We start from the raw sequence: 14,730 nt of genomic DNA, 5'->3' as shown, positions 1-14,730 counted from the left end.
TATGCAACTATTATGCCATTTTATAGCAGGGACTTGAAGATCTGGATTCTGGCATCTGCTGGGGGCAGATGCCAAGGATGAATGTATGAAGTTTTTGTTGATACTGAAGTTTTTTTGTCCGTGTATGACTCTACTCAAAATTTGAATTCCCAAGAGGATGACTCTGAATGGCAGAACTCAGGGCACTTGCCTGTCCTCTGACACCAAAGCAAAACTGTGCATCTTGGGGAAACATGAGATTAGTTGCTTTGAAAGAAGTTCAAGATGCAGTTACCAATGGAAGGACAAAAAGATGCTAGACAGTGAAAATCGCCTCCATCATTCTTGGCTTCCCTTTAGAATAGTAATACAGTCCTCTTTGGCAAAAACTCTCAAAGTCCAAGCACCTTTAGCTCAAGCGCATCTTCTAGAAGATACGACATAAGGACGGGACAACTTTATGTTTTTTAATGTTTTTCCCCCACCACCCTCTCTTCTCTCTTGTGCCACACCCAGGACTTAATAGTCACTTATTATTGGGTTGACATGGACAGAACCACTTCAGCTAAAGTCATTTGCCTACTGAGTCATTGCTCATGGAATGAGACTATTCCATGAGGTTCATAATCTTATGGACTATTAGAGCCAGGAGAGCTACTTGATAGACAGTTGAAGTAAATACCATGAAATCTGCAGTGTCGTGGGAGCACGTCATTTAGTATATTCATATCATCCATATCAATGCTAGGAGGACTCAAAAGCACATGTGCCAAAGCCAGATTACCCAAAGTTGAGTAAATTGTGCCATTAACCACCTACGTAATTTTAGGCAAGTTATTTAAACTCTATACCTCAGATTCCTTGTCTGTAAAAATGGAGTTAATAAGCAGGTTTTATATTATGTTGAGGAGTAGACAACGTAATATATGAAAAATACTTAGAGTACCCAGTTGATGGCAACTTAGTTACTGTCATCATCACCGTTATCATCATCATGGCAACTTTCAGACGTTTCAGTTGACATTTTAGTCAGGAGGAATTGCTTTTTTCCAGTTTCTGTGCCCTTTTTTTGGGATGTGGCATAAGATGGATCGTAACAAGATAATGTTGAGCAAGCTAACTGCATTTAGAACTTGTGCTAAAGGTTTGCTTTTACCTCTTAAGCGCTTCCTTAAAAATTGCCTTAGCAATTGCCCTGGCAATTTTTATTTTCTTTGTAAATACAAAACTTATAAGCAGAATCAGCGAAACTCAAGAAGGATCTGCATTTATTTCTTCCTAAGGGTTTGGATCTGCCTTTATAGTGACTACACATTTAATCAGTGAATTGTGTTGTAATTATTCACTGCCCATTAGTCAGCTCCCCGTACTAAAAGATAACAAATGGTGGTTCCTTTTAAGTTTCAAAGAGGCCAGTTTAATCTGGACCTTCTGTTGCTTTGTTAGGGAAATCAAATGCCCAGAATTGTTCTTAGGCTTTTCCTTGTTGCTCAGAGGTCATGGGAAAGTCGATGTGAGAGCCACAGCATGATTCATCATCGCCTGATGAAATCTTGTGACATGTAGAAACGACGTTCTAACCAGTGGCACTCACATTCTCTGTCTGTTAAATCATCTACTAGAAAGTAAATCCAGTGGTGACTCTGAGCGGGATAGATAATATGTGGTCACTCCTGGTTTTAAAGCTGTTTCCAACTACAGTGATATAAGTAACAGAAGATAATTGGGCTTTTCAACCCCAGTTAGTGTCTGCCTCTATGAATAACATTTTCAGAACCTTCCTTCTTTCCTTGAGGCTTTAATTTTTATGCATTTGCAGTAAAGGTGCTAAAATAACTTGTAAGTAAAACTTTGCTTTCCATGTCAAAGACCAACCTACTCCAAAAGAAGGTGTTTAAAAATGGCCCTGTGAGCAACTGTCTACATCTTGTAGATTTTTATGCTCAGGGCATGTTCTATGCAATGAATTGCATTATACAGTAAATGTTCTCATTTTGTAGCAATTAGAGAATTGTCCCTTGGAGATAAACTGCAGTCTCTTGACTAGTGGTCAGCTTGGTGACTTCTATTTTCTCCCCTTTATGTGGCAGAGAGTCTTCTTCGAGTCTCAGAGAGGAAAGAGCCTTTCATCTTAGAGGCAGACATGTATCTGGAAAATGTATATATTCATGACAGCTACAGGCTTACCTCTAGTGTACAACCCCTTTCTGCTCAAAAACTACCTATCTTTCTTCTTTTTTTCATTCTTTCCACTCTCTTCTTCCCTCTCCTTCCTTCGTTATTCTTTTTTTTTCTTCTTTCTTTTTTTTTTTTTTTTTTTTTTTTTTTTGAGACACAGTCTCACTCTGTCACCCAGGCTGGAGTGCGGTGGCATGATCTCGGCTTACTGCAACCTCCCCCTCCCGTGTTCAAGCAATTCTCCTGCCTCAGCCTCCCGAGTCGCTGGGATTATAGGCACCTGCCACTATGCCCAGCTAATTTTTGTACATTTAGTAGAGACAGAGTTTCACCATGTTGGCCAGACTGGTCTCGAACTCCTGACCTCAGGTGATTTGCCTGCCTCGGCCTCCCAAAGTGCTGGAATTACAGGTTTAGGCCACCATGCCAGGCCTATTCTTTTTCTCAGTATCTTGCTCTGTCACCCAGGCTGGAGTGCAATGGCATTATCATGGCTCGTGACAGCCTCGACCTCCCCAGGCTCAGGTGATCCTCCCAACTCAGCCTCCCAAATAGCTGAGACCACATGCGTGTGCTACTATGCCTGGCTAATTTTTTGTAGAGATGGGGTTTTGTCATTGGCCCAGGCTGGCCTCAAACTCCCGGGCCCAAGCAATCCACCTGCCTCAGCCTCCCAAAGTACTGGGGTTACAGGTGTGAACCGCCATGCCCGACCCTTCCTTCTTTTGTTTCCTCCTTTCTTCCATCCCTGTCTCCTTCTTCCTTTTTTTCCTCTTTTCTTCCTTACGCTCATGAAGCATTAACTTATTAAGAATTTACCTCTTTACTAAGCCCCTCAGAAATACAATACAATAAGATCCTGTCCCTTGCCTTCATTTTGCCCAGAGACAATTGGGGAAACAGACAAGTAAACTAAGATGAAAAGGTTAGAACCTCACTATTCCAAGTGGGATCCCCTGGGAACTTGTTAGAAATACAGAATCTTAGCCCCACACCAGACCTACTGAGAGTCTACATATTTGCAAGTTCCCCAGCTGATCCTGTTAGACGGATGTACAGGGTGCTGTACCATGAAAGGCTAGGGTCCAGACAGGCACGTGAGGGCACAGGCTGTGAAGCCATCTTAACTCTATGAGCTCCTCGTCTTCACACACATACACCCATAGCAACCCTGCTGTCCGGTTAGCACTGTGTCCCCAGGACCATGCAGCTGCACTGTGCCAAGGGTACGGGGAAAAAATAGGTCAAACTCTGCAGACTGCAAGCCACAACTCCTGGGAGTATGACTCACATTCCCCTATATGCAACACCATTAGGTATTCCTAAAACAAAGAATGGGCCTTTTACTCTTCTACTCACCCACAACCCCTACAGAGGGAAGGGGAAAAACTTAGGTTAATGGTCAAAGGCCCTGAATAGCAGATTAAGCAAGATTGATCTGGTTGCATGTATTTCTCTAATGAGTTTTCTGTTTCCACCATTGTATTTCTAATACTGCTTTGCAAATATGATGAAAGTTATGTATCTTTTTCCCAAACACATACAGAGGGAAGGTACATGAACTTATGCATCCTTTAGGTCACTTACAGGACCCCTCAAGTTCAATTCAAGACCCCCTTAGGTTCACCTTTCTCCAAGAGGTTAAGAACCACTGACTTACAGAAAATTTGATCGATTTATAATAGCTACATTTTCTATAGCATACTGAAAGCTTTCACTCCATGCCAGAAATTATATCAATTAATACTTAAAACCATACTATCTGGTAGGCTTTTATCAACATCATTTTACAGATGAGGAAACTGAAGGATAGAGAGGTTTTTAAATTGTCCGAGGTCATACACTAGAAAGAGACAGAAGTAGAAATCAAACACCAATCTTTTTGACTTCAGCATGCATGCATGCATCTTTACCACCATGCAAGTGTCTCCTCAGGAGGAAATACTACCTTTGAAAAAAGGCAACAAATATATGTAATGTCATTGAGTTGTAGACTTAAAAATGGCTAGAATAATAGATTTTATGTTATATAAATAAGGCAACAACCAAGAATATACACCTCGCAGAGCATGATGCTTAGAAATGTTTAATGTTTCCAAGTCCCTCTAGACTCTTTGATTCACCATCCTTTTTCTTAAAAAGTAACGAAATACCAAACCAAATTTGAGGCATATCTGTCCCTTGCTCACTACAATTGAAAAACCTAACTACAGAATGATCAAACTACAGTCCCATCCAAAGTCACCAAGTCCTGTTTTTAAGGTAGACTTTTAACTTATGATTACCCCCGAATATGCCAGATATTTGATATATTCATGTAGGCCTTTCAAGTTATACAACTTTTTTTATTTCAGTTGGTTTTGGGGGAACAGGTGGTATTTGGTTCTTCAGTGATGATTTCTTAGATTTTAATTCACCCACAGCCCAAGCAGTGTATACTGTACCCAGTGTATATTCTTTTATCCCTCACCCTACTCCCACCCTTTTCCCCAAATCCCCAAAGTCCATTGCATTATTATGCCTTTGCATCCTCATAGCTTAGCTTCCATTTGTGAGTGAGAACTTATGATGTTTGATTGTCCATTTCTGAGTTACTTCAGTTAGAATGATGGTCTCCAATTTCATCCAGGCTGCTGTAAATACCATGATCTTATTCTTTTTTTATAGCTGAGTAGTATTTCATGGGTGTGTGTGTGTATGTGTGTGTATGTGTATGATATGGCTGGGAAATATTTCATGGTATATAAATAAGTGAGATACATATATATATATATGATATGTATATGATATATATGATATACATGTCTTTGCATCCTCATAGCTTAGCTTCCACTTATGAGTGAGAACATATGATGTTTGATTTTTCCAATTTGAGTTACTTCAATTAGAATAATGGTCTCCAATTCCATCCAGGCTGCTATAAATATCATTATCTTTGTTCTTTTCTATGGCTGAGTGGAATTCCATGTGTGTGTGTGTGTGTGTGTGTGTGTGTGTGTGTGTGTGAGAGAGAGAGAGAGAGAGAGAGAGATGGCTGAGAATTACTACACTGTATACAAATAAATGAGATATATATATATGATATGTGTGTGTGTGTATGAGAGAGAGAGAGATATATAGTTGAGAAGTATTCCATGGTATATAAATTTTATATATATATATATATAAAATATATACACACAGATACTATATAAAGATATATATATGATGTATATATCATATACATATCTCTTTTATATACTATGGAATACTTCTCAGCTATATATCACACATTCACACACACCCACATATATCACATTTTCTTTATCCACTCATTGCTTAATAAGCATTTGAGCTGATTCTATATTTTTGCAATTGTGAATTGGGCTGCTAGATCTATAATTTGATCAGATTACAAAACTTTTAAAGAAATGTCATTGCTCTTTATTCTAGCCTTAACTAACAACATGAGAAATCCTGTCAAATAGCAACATTTAAGTATCTTACTCCCAGTGCTAAGGGCCATCTAGAGGAGTGGTTTAAGAGCATGGATTCTGACTGGTTCACATCTTGCATTATTAGTTCTGCAATCCAGGGCAAGTTTTAACCTTTACCTGCCTTCATTTCCTCATAAAATAAATGTAAAATGGAGATAATTGTGGAGATAAACTATAAAATGATTAAATCAAACTAATTAACTTATCATCCCCTTACATACTTGAAATGTTTTTGTGGTGAGAACAATTAAGATAGACCTTTTTTTTTTTTTTGACAATTTTCAAGTATACAATTCATTATTATTAACTATAATCCCCATGCTGTATAATTGGTCTCCAGAGAGTATTCATTCTGTTTAAATGAGGCTTTGTACCCTTTGACCAACATCTCCCCTTTGAAAGAAAATCATTTAAACAAAACAGAATCTAAGCTAAAGATAATTGGAGATAATTGTGAGATAAACCATCCAGTGTGGTTGTGATGATCAAATGAGATGATACAGTAAAATTTCTTGTAGAGTGCCATGAAGAGTGAGAGCTTAACAAATGCTAGTGTTGGTGATGAAGGTGATGATGGTATCGTCATTCAGATTCTGAAGAGTTTCCACAATCATTCAGCATGTCATCTCATGACTTACTGCCTTCAATAATCTATCCCTGTGACCTTGTCCTCTGTGGATTTTCATTGTTGACAAAATAAGCACCTTTTCAGTTTTTTGAAGAATAATTGAAGTACACTAAAATGCACATATTTAAAATGAATAAGTTGATGTGTTGATGTTTGTATTTACCCATGAAACTCTCACCACAATCAAGATAATGAGCACATCCATCACCCCAAAAGTTTCTATGTACCCCCTTTGTCACCCCTCCTTCCCTCTTCCCTACCCCATCCCCAGGCAACCACTGATATACTCTCTGACAGATTCCTCTTGAGGTATATTAAAGCATACCGGGGCTTCCTCTGCGTTTTCTGTTTGAGCATATCATTTTGCTTTCTTCTTAAGTGTAATTACATATTTCGCTTCTCTTAAAGGTGACAGGGGTTGTTGATGGGCAGGTGTTCAGCAACCTAGCCTTTCAAGATATATAACAGCCTTTCAAGATACATAAATCCAAAATGTCAGCTCTTCACTTTGAATTTCCATGAGTTATCCTGACAAATTTTGCAGATTCTGCCGCTGTTATTTGTGTTGCCTGCTGTGTTACCAATAGTCCTCTGCTTACCAGTTATATTTTTGTTTCAGGATTACATCACAGTATTATCATTTTAGAAAACATCTGAAATGTTTTCTAAATGCATAAAGCAACTGTTAGGTGTCTCCAGGTTCAGTTAAGATTCACAGGAGCAATGTGAGGTGTCCTTTCTAGAAATGGGTTCGTTTACTTAATATGCAGGGAAAGATGATTATGTCACATTTATTTATCTTCATTGTAAGCTTTTTAAATTTGTTAATCATTAGATGCATCTCAATTTCAAAAACATTAAATATGTAAGGAAAGGTGTACATCTTAGGGTCCAAGAGACGTGGTAACTCTAAACTGTCATTTAGTACTCTTATTTAGCTTAGATTTTGTTTTGTTTAAATGATTTTCTTCCAAAGAAGAGATGTTGGTCAAAGGGTACAAAGCCTCATTTAAACAGAATGAATACTCTCTGGAGACCAATTATACAGCATGGGGATTATAGTTAATAATAATGAATTGTATACTTAAAAATTGCCAAAAAAAAAAAAAAAAGGTCTGTCTTAATTGTTCTCACCACAAAAATATTTTAAGTATGTAAGGGGATGATATGTTAATTAGTTTGATTTAATCATTTTATAGTATATACATGTATCAAAATACATATCACATTATACTCTGTAAATACATACAACTTTTATTTGTGTGAGTTAGACTTTAACTATAAATTACATTTCTTTATATTCAGTGTAAGGCTTAACACAGTGCTTAAATGCATATGGACCCACATACACAGTTAGGAAGAAAGTCAAACTTTATTTAATCTATTTCATTTTGCAGAGAAGCAAACAAATGATAAATACCATCCCCAGGTTCACATAGTCTTTCCAGAGTTGGGGTTTGATTCCAGATTCCCTAATTCTCTGTCTACTGGTCATTTTAGCACAGGCAGAATGGAAGCCAGGAATTGACATTTTGAAAGCTCCTTAGGTAATTCTTATATGCACTAGGATTTGACTTGCTGCACACAAGATTCTCAGAGTTTGCACACTTGATATTTCTAGTTTCAGCAATTCAAGAGATAGCAGGTATATGAATATAATTGCTTATAGTTTTGCTGAGCCACTTACACTGTAGGCTGTAAAACTAGTATTTGAGTATGGGTGAATTACCTAGTGACTGATGCTTACTGACCACCCTACATCCTCATTTAAGTTCTGCATCATTCATTCATTCATTTGTATATTCATTCATTTAGTCATTTAGTAAGCTCCTGTTTTTCATCAGGCACTATCCTAGGATTCAGACACCATTATGAGGATGGAGTTCTGAGTGAGACTGGCAAAGTTCCTGACTTCTGGTTCAGAGGAGGTAAACAATAAATAAATAATTAATAAGGAAGGCAAATAATGCTGCAATTGCAAACCTTAACAAAGATTACAAAGGAAGGTAATAGGAAGTTGTATTCATCCCAAAACCTGAAGGAGGAGCAGAAATCATAGGTGAAGAGTAGCTCCTGACAACATATCTCATTATTTAATTTGAACACGAACACAATGTAGTATTAATATTTAATCTTGACTCATACCCTGTAGTTCTAAAACCTAGAATATGCCTAGTGTTTTTATTCCAGCTATTTTATTCCTGATACCTAAAAGACTCTGAGTAAACATTTTCTTTTTTTTCTTCTTCTTCTTTTTTTAATTATAGTTTAGGTTCTGGGGTGCATGTGCAGATCATGCAGGGTTGTTGTATAGGTGCATATATGGCAAGGTGCTTCGCTGCCTCCATTCCCCCTTCATCTATATCTGGCATTTCTCCCCACGTTATCCCTCCCCACCCTCCCCACCCCGCTGCTGTCCCTCCCCTAGCCCCCAACAACTGACCCCAGTATGTGATGCTCCTCTCCCTGTGTCCACGTGTTCTCGTTGTTCAACATCTGCCTATGAGTGAGAACATGGGGTGTTTGGTTTTCTGTTCTTGTGTCAGTTTGCTGAGAATGATGGTTTCCAGATTCATCCAAGTCCCTACAAAGGACATGAACTCATCATTTTTTATGACTGCATGGTATTCCATGCTGTATATGTACCACATTTTCTTTGTCCAGTCTACCATCAGTGGGCATTTGTGTTGGTTGCAGGTCTTTGCTATTGTACACAGTGCTGAGATGAACATACATGTGTATGTGTCTTTATAATAGAATGATTTATAGTCCTTTGGGTATATACCCAGTAATGAGATTGCTGGGTCAAATGGAATTTCTATTTCTAGATCCTTGAGGAATTGCCACACTGTCTTCCACAATGGTTGAACTAATTTACCCTCCCACCAACAGTGTAAAAGTGTTCCAATTTCTCCACATCCTCTCCAGCATCTGTTGTCTCCAGATTTTTTGATGATCTCAGTTCTAACTTGCATGAGATGATATCTCAATGTGGTTTTGATTTGCATTTCTCTAATGACCAGTGATGATGAGCATTTTTTCATGTGTTTGTTGGCCTCATATATGCCTTCTTTTGAGAAGTGTCTGTTCATATCGTTCGCCACTTTTCAATGGATTTTTTTTTCTTGTATATTTACTTTAAAACTGAGTAAACATTTTCTAGATGCCTTGGGAAGCAGCAGAATGCCTTTGAAAGGAACTTGCTTATGAGCTGAAGTCCTGATTCTGTTTTCTTCTGTATCCCCAACCCTGCCCTAGCAATGAGTATATCGTGAGTCTGGTAACCCTCCTTAAGTTTCTGAAGAAACCTTTAAATGTTGATTACCTTGACTGCATTATAAGGTAGGATAGCTTTCAGAAGTGTTTGAGAGGTTTCAGCCCCATCTCTTGTGAAAATTGAGTATCTGCTCTAATATACCCATGGCTCTCTTGGAATTTCTTTGAGTTTCATACCGAGGAAGCTGTCTTCAATCATTTCTGCCTTCTTCAAGCATTTCATCTTACGTTTAGTATTCCTTTACAATCATTTCACTTTACATTTAGTATTCTTTTATCCACACCCTTTGTGGAATATGTGAGTTAATTTCATTCTTTAGTACATATTTGGATGAATAGGTTTAAATTATTTGTTTTATAGATTCTTGTAGTTATAAAAATGTACTTTAGGCTCACACCTGTAATCCCAGCACTTTGGGAAGTCAAGGCAGGCAGATCCCTTCATGACCAACCTGGCCAACATGGTGAAACCCCATGTCTACCAAAAAATACAAAAATCAGCTGGGCATGGTGATGCATGCCTGTAGTTCCAGGTACTTGGGAGGCTGAGTCAGGAGAATGACTTGAACCCAGGAGGCAGAGATTGCAGTGAGCCAAGATCACACCACTGCACTTCAGCCTGGGCAGTAGAGCAAGACTCCATCTCATAAATAGATAAATAAATAAATAAGTACTTCAGTCTTTACAGTTTGGTATGAAACATATTAAATGTACCAAAGACATATGAATTTCAGATATTTGGGGTGAAGCATATTAAATGTACCAAAGACGTATGAATATCAGATTAAAAATGTTTTTCAGAGTCATGTCTAAACAATTTTCACTACAGGCTTGGAGCCGGCTGCCTAGATTTAGATCCTGGCTCTGCCATCTTACTTGCTGTGTGACTGTGGGTAAGATACTAAACTTCTTTGTGCCTCAGTTTCTTCCTATTTACAATATGTGGTACAATGCTTATGAGCAATGCTTATGTGCTAGCATTAGGGTTGTTATCAGAAGATAGCAAAATAAAATTAGGTAGTTCATATCTAGTACTCAGATTCGTTCCTGGTGAATAATAAGCCCTAAGTAAATTAGCAGGTATCATTATTTTCTCTGGTCTATTAACCAGTAAGTAATACCCGATATGACAGGATGAAATACTCTGAGAAGTGAATCTCATTTGTTCATACAATACTATGGAAATGTTGCTGTCTTTCTCTGTATCAACATTAGCCCTTAATTTTTTGAACATTTAAGTTCCTTCTTTGTGAACCCCAATGAAAAAAATAATAATTTTTTAAAATGCTGCATTTTAGTAGTGCCATACAGGCAATTATGTGCAAATCATTTCAGATTCTTTAGAAATGATTGTTCCCAGAATTGCTAAAGAGAAATATACCTGAGCTACATAGAGGGGCAGCTCCTCTATGCACATATTATTGAAAGGTTAACAATAGTAATAATAATAAACCACTAACTCATAAGCTTTATTCTGTATATATATTAGTCTGTTCTCACCCTGCTATAAAGAAATACCTAAGATTGGGTAATTTACAAACAAAAGAGATTTAAGTGGCTCATGGTTCTGCAGGCTATATAGGAAGCATGGTACTAGCATCTGCTGAGCTTCTGGGGTGGCCTCGGGAAACTTACAATCATGGCAGAGGTTGAAAGGAGAGCAGGCATGTCACATGGTTAGAGCAGGGGCAAGAGAGTGACCTGAAGGGCCACACAACTTTAAGTGACCAGATCTCACAAGAACTCACTACCGTGAGGACAGTACTATGAGGGATGGCACTAAGCCATTTATTAGAAATCAACCCCCGTGATTCAATCACCTCCCACCAGGCACCCCCTTCAACATTGGTGATTACATTTCAGTATGAGATTTTGGCAGGGGCATACTTCCAAATTATGGGAGTATATATTTTACTTTATTAGTTTTTCTCCCTTCTCCCCTTTTTGCCCTTCCCCCACCTTTACAAATCTCTTCAGGATAATATATTGAGATAAAATATGGTATTTTTTAATGAGTATATATATAATGTTTTGTCATATAGAAAAGCCAGTTCACCTAATTCTATTTGACAAATGATAATAATTGATTTTTTTTTAATGTTAAACCAACCTTAACTTTCTAGAATAATACCTGCTAAGTCAAGATACAGCATTCGTTTTACATGCTGTTGGATTCACTTGCTGAAATTTTGTTAAGGACTTTAAATCTTTGTTAAAGACTTTAAATCTATGTTTTTCTTTGTAATATCTTTGTCAAATTTTGATGACAGGATTATACTAGCCTTACGTGTTTAGAAGTATTCTTTCTACTTTATCTTCTAAAAGAATTTGTACATTATTGGTATCATTATTTCTTCTTTAAATAGAATTTACTAATAAAACTATCTGGTTGTGGAGTTTTCTCTATAGAAAGCTTTCTCACAACTAATTCAATGTCTCTAGTAGAAATAGAGATATTCAAATTTTCTGTTTCATATTTTTTCAATTCTAGTAAGTTGTATTTTTCAAACTTGTCTATTTTACTTCATTTTTTAAAATTTTATGGATTAAGTTATTTTTAATTTCATGATTATCCTTTCAATGTCTATAGAATGACTTCTCTTGGTTATTCTAGAATAATATTCCTGGTAGTGGTAATTTGTATTCTGCCTTTTTATACACACACATCTTTCTAGTTAGCGATTTGGCTTTCTTGATTTTCCCAATTATCCATATGTTTTCTAATTCTTGGCTTCCAACTTTCATGATTTTCTTCATCTGACTTACTTTGACATTAATTTGTTCTTCTTTTTCTAGTTTATTAACCAAAAATTTAGACCATTGATTTTAAGCCTTTATTTCTTCCTCATGTGTATAAAGCTGTAAATTTTCCCTGAAGCATTAATTGCTTTTGCTGCCCCCCACACATTTTGACATATTGTATCTTTATCATTGAGTTAAAAATTTGTTGCAATTTTCTTTTTAACTTTTACTTGATCATTAAGTTATCTAGAAGTATGCTGTTTAATTTCCAAGAATTTGAGTTATATATATATATGTTTAAACTTATTTCTGATTTGATTTCTGTCTGGTCAGATGACACACTGTGAATGATTTATTTTAATTCTTTTAAATCTGTTGAGATTCTTGCTCTGGCCCACCAAATGGCTGTGGTACATGTATTAATAATGAATATGCCGTACTTGAAAAGAATGTTTATTCTGCTCTTGTTGGGTGAAGTGTTTTATAAATGTCAACTGGGTCAAGGGCTGATACTATATTCAGATCTTTCATATCATTACTGATTTGTGTGTGTGTGTAGTTGTTTTATCAGTTGCTAAAAAAGGAAAATTAAAATATCTAAGAACTGTGGATTTCTCTATTGCCCTCTTTAATCCTGTTGATTTTTACTTCATGTATTTTAAAGCACTATTAGTAGGCATATTTACATTTATATTTGTTATGCCTTCCTGATAAATGGACCCTTTACCATCATGATGTAGTCCTGTTTATCTCTGATAATACATTTTGCTTTGATGTCTACTTTGTCTAATGCTAATATACTTACTCCAACATTTTAAGGCTTACAGTTTACAGGATATAGCTTTCTGATCCATCCAAAAGAGAGAGATTTTACCATGTCCCTTATTAGTATTTAAAATACGTGTTCTAGAGACAGCATATGATTGGATATCACTTTTTAAAAAATCCGTTCTAACAGGTTCTGCCTTTTAATTGGATTATTTCACCCATCTAAATTTAGTTCAATGATACAGTTCAGTTCAGGTCTACTATTCTGCCACTTGTTTTCTCTATGTCCACTCTGATTTTTATTCCTCTGGATCGTCTTTTTTGCCTTTTATTCTATTAATTGGATATTTTTTGAATTCCATCTAAATGTATCTGTTGACTTATGAGCTAACATCTTTCCATTTCTTAGAGTTTCTTCAGGGATTACAATGTGACATTCTTAACTTTTCACAATCTACTTAGACTTAATATTGTTTGATTTTACAGAAAATGTCTGGGAAGACCACTGCAACATTTATCACTCTATCACCATCATTTTTGCTATCATGATATAATTTGAAATGGAGTCTCACTCTCTCACCCAGGCTGGACTGCAGTGGCATGATCTCAGTTCACTGCAACCTCTGCCTCCCAGGTTTAAGCAATTCTCCACCTCAACCTCTCACATGGTTGGTATTACAGGCACACATCACCACTGTTGGCTAATTTTTATATGTTTAGGCTTCATCGTGTTGGCCAGGCTGGTCTAAACTCCTGCCTCCACCTCCAAAAGTGCTGAGATTACAGTCATGAGCAGAGATCACGCCACCTCCAGCTTGGGGGACAAAGTGAGACTCCAGAGAAAGAAAGAGAGAAAAAGAGAGAGAGTGAGAAAGGGAGAAAGCGAGACAGAGGGAGAGACAGAGAGACAGAGAGAGAAGGAGGGGGGAGGGAAGGGGAAGGGGAGGGGAAAAGGGAAGGGAAAGGGGAAGGAAGGAAAGAATTGACTTTCGTTCTTAGGTTTTACTTTTTTTAACCCAATGGTTCTTTTAGAGACAAGTTCTTAGGCCTGATCATGTGTCAAAGTCTCTGTATTTCTTCCGAAGTTTTTTCTTTATCTTTTTGAAATGTATTTCACCATTTGTCTTAAATAATTTTTTGCTGGATTCAAGGAATTTTTTTTTTGAGACAGTCTCACTTTGTCACTCAGGGTGGAGTACAGTAGTGTGATCATGGCTCACTGTAGCATTGAATTCCCAAGTGATTCCCCCACCTCAGCTTCCCAAGTAGTTAGGACCATGGATGTGTGCAACTATGCTCAGCTAATTTTTTTTGCTTTCTTCCTTTTTTTTTTTTTTTTTTAAAGAAACATTGTCTCCCTGTCTTGCCAGGGCTGGCCTCAAACTCCTGAGCTCAAGCAGTCCTTCTACCTCCGCCTCCCAAAATGCTGAGATTACAGGCTTGAGCCACTGCACCTAGCCCTGGATTTTTTTACAAAACCTTTTAGCACTTTAAAGATATTGTCTTATGGCCTCCATTGTTTCTGATGAGAAGTCAGCAATAATTCAGTTGTTTTCCTGTAAGTAATGTATCATCTTGCTCTGGCTGCTTTAAAGATTTTATTTTTAATCTTGGTCTTCAGCAGTTTGATTATGATCTGCCTAGGTGTGGTTTTCAATGACTGTGGCTTTTGGTTGCTGACAG

The sequence above is a fragment of the Saimiri boliviensis genome, chromosome 8 (genome assembly GCF_048565385.1).
Source record: "Saimiri boliviensis isolate mSaiBol1 chromosome 8, mSaiBol1.pri, whole genome shotgun sequence".
In the NCBI taxonomy this organism is placed as follows: Eukaryota; Metazoa; Chordata; class Mammalia; order Primates; family Cebidae; genus Saimiri; species Saimiri boliviensis.
This window is presented reverse-complemented; position numbering follows the sequence as displayed.